This window comes from Triticum aestivum, chromosome 1A (genome assembly GCF_018294505.1).
Source record: "Triticum aestivum cultivar Chinese Spring chromosome 1A, IWGSC CS RefSeq v2.1, whole genome shotgun sequence".
Lineage (NCBI taxonomy): Eukaryota > Viridiplantae > Streptophyta > Magnoliopsida > Poales > Poaceae > Triticum > Triticum aestivum.
The window spans coordinates 402,311,321-402,319,619 of record NC_057794.1 but is presented as its reverse complement, the minus strand read 5'-3'; positions in this window follow the sequence as shown (position 1 = coordinate 402,319,619).

Sequence of the window (8,299 nt, the reverse complement as noted above, 5' to 3'; positions counted from 1 at the left end):
AGACCGTTCCTTGTTGGAACATTATTTACTTGTTGGGATATCATTATATTGCCATGTTATCTTAATGCATCTATATACTTGGTAAAGGGTGGAATGCTCGGCCTTTCGCCTAGTGTTTTGTTCCACTCTTGCCGCCCTAGTTTCCGTCATATTGGTGTTATGTTCCCGGATTTTGTGTTCCTTACGCGGTTGGGTTATAATGGGAACCCCTTGATAGTTCGCCTTGATTAAAGCTTTTCCAGCAATGCCCAACCTTGGTTTTACCATTTGCCACCTAGCCTTCTTTTCCCTTGGGTTTCCGGAGCCCGAGGGTCATCTTATTTAGACGCCCCCCCGAGGCCAGTGCTCCTCTGAGTGTTGGTCCGACTGAGCTGCCTGCGAGGCCACCTCGGGGCAACTTGAGGGTTGGTTTTACTCGTAGCTAGTCTCATCTGAGTGTGCCCTAAGAACGAGATATGTGCAGCTCCTATCGGGATTTGTCGGCACATTCAGGCGGTGTTGCTGGATTTATTTTAACCTGTCGAAGTGTCTTGAAGAACCGAGGTACCGAGTCTGATCGGAATGTCTCGGGAGGAGGTCTATTCCTTCGTTGACCGTGAGAGCTTGTCATGGGCTAAGTTGGGACTCCCCTGCAGGGATTTGAACTTTCGAAAGCCGTGCCCGCGGTTATGGGCAGATGGGAATTTGTTAATGTCCGGTTTTAGATAACTTGAACCTTAACTTAATTAAAATGAATCAACAGTGTGAGTTACCATGATGGTCTCTTCTCGGCGGAGTCCGGGAAGTGAACACGGTGTTGGAGTAATGCTTGCGCAGGGTGTTCTCTAGTTTCTCGTTCGTGCTTTGCCCTCTCTTCTCGCTCTCTTTTGCGAACAGGATAGCCACCATATATGCTAGTCGCTTGCTGCAGCTCCACATATTTTTACCTTGCCTTACCTATAAGCTTAAATAGTCTTGATCGCGAGGGTGCGAGATTGCTGAGTCCCTGTGGCTCACAGATTACTTCCAAACCAGATGCAGGGCCTGATGATTCCGCTCCAGGTGACGCGCTTGAGCTCAAGTGGGAGTTCGACGAGGACTCTCAATGATACTACATGTCTTTCCCTGATGATCAGTAGTGGTGCCCAGTTGGGGTGATCGGGACCGTGACGCATGTTGGGTTATCTTTTATTTTGGCGCCGTAGTCGGGCCATGAGTGTTTGGATGATGTAATGTTATTTATGCACTTTGATTGATGTGGCGAGTGTAAGCCAACTATGTACTCTCCCCTTTTATTATCTACATTACATGGGATGTTGTGAAGATTGCCTAACTTGCGACATGTGCCTTCAATGCGATTATGTCTCTAAGTCGTGCCTCGACACGTGGGAGCTATAGTCGCATCAAGGGTGTTACAAGTTGGTATCAGAGCCTTCCCCGACCTTAGGAGCCCCATTGCTTGATCATTATTAGCAGCCGAGTTGCGTCTAGAAAAATGTTTTGAGTCATTTAGGAATTATATATCGGAGAGTTTAGGAATTCTTTTTACTTCCCAGTCTCCTCATCGCTCTGGTAAGGCATCCTGACATAGAGTTTTGACTCTTCTCTTCTCAAATTTCACTAAAAAAATTTAGGATCACGCGGGTATCTTGGAATCGTTCCGATGGTTTTGTGACGAGAACATTGTCTTGGTGCCTCCTGTCAGGGGTTTTGTGGAAGTGTCCCGGGGAGTTGAGCTCCGAGGTGTTGTCGTCATAATTTTATTGTTGCAGTTCTGGAATACCTGAGTTTAGTACGCCGACATCGAAAATCTCTTTTATGCAGTTCGTTGGTGAGATAACCTCGACGCCACCTAGTACTGGGGCGGGAGTTCGGGAGTATCGCCATAACTTGTATAACGGATGCTTTTCGAAGGTTGAGGTAGATGGTTTCCGAAGTTTTCTCGGTTATGTGTTGAAGGATGGATACAGCTGGATGTAGGATTTGCTAGATTTGGGTGAGATATTATGCTTCCCCTGTATCCCCAACACCTGATTGCATAACCGGAAAGGTTTGGGAGTTTCATAGGTGGGAATTCAAGTAGCTCTAGTTCTTCTTCCACGGATATTTGTTTTGAGATTGGGATTTCTTACCGATTATTCGTTCTTGATCCGTACCTTGTTGATTTATTTCTCTACCTGAATTCTAAGTGGCTTCTCAATTTATGGATATGTGACCATTTCAGAGGAATGCATTCGTTCATGTTGTTCGGATGTGAAGACTTTATGTTGCACTTTTCATTCCGTTGGATTCAGCTTCATTTTATCTGTCAATGTGCTAACGGTGGTCAACCTCTTCAGGATGGCTCCCGCTAAGAGCACCAATCAGAATCAGAATCAGGATCCGCCACCACCTCCACCTCCTCCAGAGGCATGGCAAGCTGTGATGGCCGCAACCAATGCAAACACACAGTTGCTCATGCAAATTCTTCAAGAGCGCAATCAAGCGAACCAAGGGAACCAAGGCAACAATCAGAATCACTTTGCTACACTCAACCAGTTCCTTGCTAACAGGCCAAAAACTTTCAGCAATTGTGTTGAGGCAACTGATGCTGACGATTGGCTCGTGGATCTATGCAAGCATTTCGAGTGCAGTAACGTCAGGCCTGAGGACTTCGTCAAGTTCGCTTCCTTCCAACTCAAAGATCAGGCTGCAGAATGGTTCCAGCAGTACAAGGATTCCAGAGGAGGACGTGTGATTACCTGGGATGAATTCCGTCAAGATTTCAGAGCTCACCATATCCCCCAGAGCGTGGTTGAAAGCAAGCGTGAGGAATTCCGCAACCTGAAGCAAGGCTCTTTGTCTGTCTATGACTACAACAAGTTGTTTCAGAAGCTCACCCGCTTTGCCAAGCAGGACGTCCCTGATGAGAAGAGCATGATATACCAGTTCAGGGGTGGTCTCAGAGAAGAAATCCAGCTAGCTCTTGTTCTCTTTGAGCCCTTGAGGTACGATGAGTTCTACAACATGGCATTGAAGCAAGAGGCCGCTCAACTAAGGTGTGATGCTTCCAAGAAGCGAGTCAGAGACACTACTCCGTCTTCCTCTACTCAAGTGGCCAAGCAGCAGAAGTATTGGCTTCCTCCTCCTCCGTTTCGTCAGCCGTATCAGCAGAAGAGCAAAGGTGGCAGTGGATCTTCCCACCCACCCAACCCTGGCTTTTAGAACAAGACTTCGTCTCAAGCTCCAAGATCAAGTGCTCTGTACCACCGTCCGCTTTCAGAGGTCACGTGCAACAAGTGCCAACAGAAGGGTCACTATGCCAACAAGTGTCTCAATCAGAGGTGTCTTCCTCCTCCTCCTCCTGTGAGATCGGCAAGTACAGCTGTGGTCAAGCATAACCCCAAGCACGCCAAGGTCAACTTGATGAATGCAGCTCAGGCAGAGGACTCGTCAGATGTCATCATGGGTAACCTTCCTGTTAACGATGTTCATGCAAAAGTACTTTTTGACTCTGGTGCATCGCATTCCTTCATGTCATTCCCATTTGCATTGGAGAACAATTCTAGTACTAAGGCTTTACCTAGAGTTATGCAAGTCGTCTCTCCGGCTAAGCATCTAAGTTCTAGTATGATGGTTCCGAATATTTCTATCATGATGGGTGATTTCAAGTTTCTGGCTTCTCCAATGGTTCTTGGTAACTCGGATATTGATCTTATTCTCGGGATGGATTGGCTTTCTAAGAACAAGGCTCAGCTTGATTGTGCAGCCAGACAGATTCAATTGACTCATTCGTCTGAGGATGTAATTGTCTTTGCTACTCGGGATAATACCATCAGTCTATTTTCTCTCAATGAGAAGGGTGAACTGGATGCCATCTCGCAAATTCCAGTTATTTGCGAATATCAAGACGTCTTTCCAGAAGAACTTCCAGGAATGCCTCCGCACCGGCCAGTTGAATTCGTCATTGATCTTGAGCCTGGCACGGAACCTGTGTGCAAGCGTCCTTACAAGCTCGGACCTGAAGAGTTGAAGGAGTTGAAGAAGCAACTCGATATTCAAGAGAGAATGGGTCTCATCCGGCCTAGTTCTTCTCCATGGGGTTGTGGTGTTCTTTTTGTGAAGAAGAAGGATGGAATGGACCGACTTTGTGTTGATTACCGTCCATTGAACAAGAAGACCATAAAGAACAAATACCCACTTCCCAACATCAACGAGCTGTTCGAACAACTCAAAGGTGCCCAAGTATTCTCCAAGCTTGATCTCTGTATGGGTTATCATCAGATTCGAATCCGTGAACAAGATATTCCCAAGACGGCTTTCAGGACAAGCTATGGTTCATATGAATAGACTGTCATGTCTTTTGGCCTCGTCAATGCTCCTCCGACATTCTCTCGCATCATGAACTTCATCTTCAATGCCTACACCAATGACTTCGTTTTGGTCTATCTCGACAACATTCTGGTTTTCTCGAAGAACAAGGAAGATCATGCCAAGCACTTGCGTTTGGTACTCGATAAGTTGAGAGAACACAAGTTCTATGCCAAGTTCTCCAAGTGCGAATTTTGGCTCGATGAGGTTCTTTATCTTGGTCATATCATCTCTGCCAAGGGCATTGCAGTGAATCCTGAGAAGGTGTCTGCAATTGTGAATTGGGAACCTCCTCAGAACGTGAAGCAACTCCATAGCTTCCTCGGTCTCGCAAGCTACTGTCGAAGATTCGTTGAAAACTTTTCTAAGATCGCGAAGCCTCTCAAATCTTCTCCAGAAGCACGTCAAGTATGTCTGGTCTCCGGAGTGTGACATTGCTTTCAACACTTTGAAAGAGAAATTGATCACTGCTCCAGTTCTGACTCCGCCTGATGAATCCAAACCGTACGAGGTCTTTTGTGATGCCTCTCTCCAAGGTCTCGATGCAGTGTTGATGCAAGAGAAGAAAGTTGTTGCTTATACCTCTCGCCAGTTGAAGCCCAATGAGAAGAACTACCCCACTCATGATCTCGAGTTGGCGGCAGTTGTGCATGCTCTTTTGACTTGGAGACATCTCTTATTGGGAAGAAAAGTGGACATCTTCACTGACCACAAGAGTCTCAAGTACATCTTCACTCAGCCTAATCTCAACCTCAGGCAAACTTGATGGGTCGAAATGATTCAAGAGTATAATCCGAGTATCGAGTATACTCCAGGAAAGGCCAATGTGATTGCTGACACATTGAGTAGAAAGGCTTATTGCAACAGTCTGATTCTCAAGCCTTATCAACCCGAGCTTTGTGAAGCTTTCCGCAAACTTAATCTGCAAGTTGTTCCTCAAGGTTTCCTCGCCAACCTTCAAGTCTCTCCTACCTTGGAAGACCAGATTCGCCAAGCCCAGCTTCTTGATGCTATGGTGAAAAAGGTGAAGATTGGAATTGCCAAGAGTCAACCCAAGTACAAGTGCTACCGCCTTGATGACAAGGATACTCTCTTCTTCGAGGATCGTATTGTTGTGCCCAAAGGTGACCTTCGTAAAGTGATCATGAACGAGGCTCACAATTCTCTCCTCTCCATCCACCCTGGGAGCACGAAGATGTATCAGGACCTCAAGCAGGCTTATTGGTGGACTCGAATGAAGCGCGAGATTGCTCAATTCGTGAATGAATGTGATGTCTGCAGAAGAGTGAAGGCAGAACACCAAAGGCCAGCTGGTCTCCTCCAACCTCTTGCCATTCTAGAATGGAAGTTTGACCACATTGAAATGGACTTCATGACGGGGTTTCCAAAGTCCAAGCGTGGCAATGATGCTATATTCGTTGTCATCGACAAACTCACTAAAGTGGCTCACTTTCTGCCTATAAAGAGTCAATCATTGCAGCTCAATTGGCAGAACTCTATACCTCTCGGATTGTCTCTCTGCACGGTATTCCACAAGTGATCTCTTCAGACCGTGGCAGCATCTTTACCTCCAAGTTTTGGGATTCTTTTCAGAAGGCCATGGGCACCAACATCCGTTTCAGCACAGCTTTCCATCCTCAAACTAGCGGTCAAGTCGAGCATGTCAACCAGATTCTTGAAGATATGCTCAGGGCTTGTGTGATCTCCTTCGGCTTGAATTGGGAGGATTGTCTTCCTTATGTTGAATTCTCCTACAACAACAGTTTTCAAGCAAGTTCGGGCAAGGCCCCATTTGAAATTCTGTATGGCAGGAAGTGCCGTACCCCTCTCAACAGGTCTAAAACCGGTGAACGTCAGCTTCTCGGAAATGACTTAATCACAGAGGAAGAGGAAATGTGCAAAGTCATTCGAGATAACCTCAAAGTAGCTCAATCCCGCCAGAAGAGCTACTATGACAGTAAGCACCGTGATTTGGCTTTTGAGATCGGAGATCATGTTTACCTCCGCGTCTCTCCTATGGAAGGTACTCGTCGCTTCGGTATCAAAGGGAAGCTTGCCCCTAGATACGTGGGACCTTTCAAGATTGTCAGCAAGAGAGGCGACCTCGCCTATCAACTCGAGCTTCCTTCAAACTTTGCAAATGTTCATGATGTGTTCCATGTCTCTCAGCTCCGAAAGTGCTTTAAGACTCCTGACCGCGCCGTCAACTTCGAGGACATTGAGCTCCAAGAAGATCTCTCTTATCGTGAGCACTCAGTTGCTATTCTTGAAGAGACTGAACGCAAGACTCGCAACAAGTCAATCAAATTCCTAAAAGTCAAGTGGTCACACCATTCCGACCGTGAAGCTACCTGGGAACACGAGGATCACCTCTGTTCTGAGTACCCGGCGTTCTTTCAGTCCTAGATCTCGGGACGAGATCCTTTCGTAGTGGTGGAGTGTTGTAACACCCCCTATATGATTTACCCAATATGTACTCCAACTCTTGCCGTTTTCGGCCTTAAGTTATTTTATTTTCTCGGGTTCCGGTCTTGCCTCCGTGTGTTGTTGTCGTTTTTGTGCATCTCATATCATGTCATCATGTGCATTGCATTTGCATACGTGTTCATCTCATGCATTCGAGCATTTTCCCCGTTGTCCGTTTTGCATTCCGGCGCTTCGTTCTCCTCCGGTGGTATTTTCTACTTTTCTTTCGTGTGTGGGGATTAAACATTTTCGGATTGGACCAAGACTTGCCAAGCGGCCTTGGTTTACTACCGGTAGACCGCCTGTCAAGTTTCGTATCATTTGGACTTCGTTTGTTACTCCAACGGTTAACCGAGGGACCAAAAAGGCCTCATGTGTGTTGCAGCCCAACACCCCTCCAAGTTCACCCAAAACCCACCAAAACCCTCTCCATCATCTAGAGCGTTCGATCACGATCGCGTGGCCGAAAACCGCACCTCATTTGGACTCTCCTAGCTCCCTCTACCTATAAATATAGCCTCCCCTCTGAAAATCCCGGGTCATTTCGCACCCTAACCTAGCCCCCTTCCTCTCTGCGTGCCGGACAACATCCGGGCCGCGCCGGACAACCGCGCCCAGCCAGCCAGGATGCGACACGTGGCATGCCGGCCACCTCCCACCGCCGCGGCCCGCCGAGCCCGGAACCGGCCCCCGCGGCCCACGTCGCCGCCGCCAGCTACCGCGCGCCCCGCGCCTCCTCACCGCTCGCGCGCCGCCGCACTTCGCCCCGGCCGGCCGCCGCGTTCCTCGCCGGCCGGAGGAGAGCTCCGACTCCGGCGAGCCCCACTCGCCGCCCGAGCCGGCGCCGACCTCCACCACACTCCTCCGTCGTCCTCTCCGCCCGGATCCGGCCACCCCGCCTCTTCCTCGTCAACGCCGGCGCCCCCAAGTCCGATTCTGGCGACTCTCCGGCGAGCACCTCGAAACGCGTGCGATCCGGATCTGGATCTGGATCCCGACGGTTGACTTTCTCCCGAAACCCTAGTTCATATGCCCTTGTTCATTGTGCTATAACTCCTCATCCGTAGCTCCGTTTTTGGCATAGAGCATATCAAAATGTTCGTCTCAGAGAGCACATCATTTCATCTCATTGCATCATTTTCATTTGAGTTCATCTTGATGCCCGAAATGCTGTTAGAAGAGTGCTACTTGAGATAATTGTCAGATCTGCTGCTCCATTTAGATATTTGTCATTTTTGCCATGATTAATGTGTGCATGATATGCCCATGAGCTCTTCATGTGATTTGTTAAGGGTTTTGCCATCTTTCCAGAGGTGCAACCCATGTATTTTTGTGATGTGTGTGGTGACTAGCACAAGCTAGCAAAGTGAGGCACTTGGTAATGCTGATTTCAGGGACTTAGCATTTCCACTAAATCCTTGAGCTGTTTATCTCAATATGCCATATGTTCATGTTATTTCCTAGTGATCCGTGCCTCTTTTGAGGATGATCAGTAAGGATGATT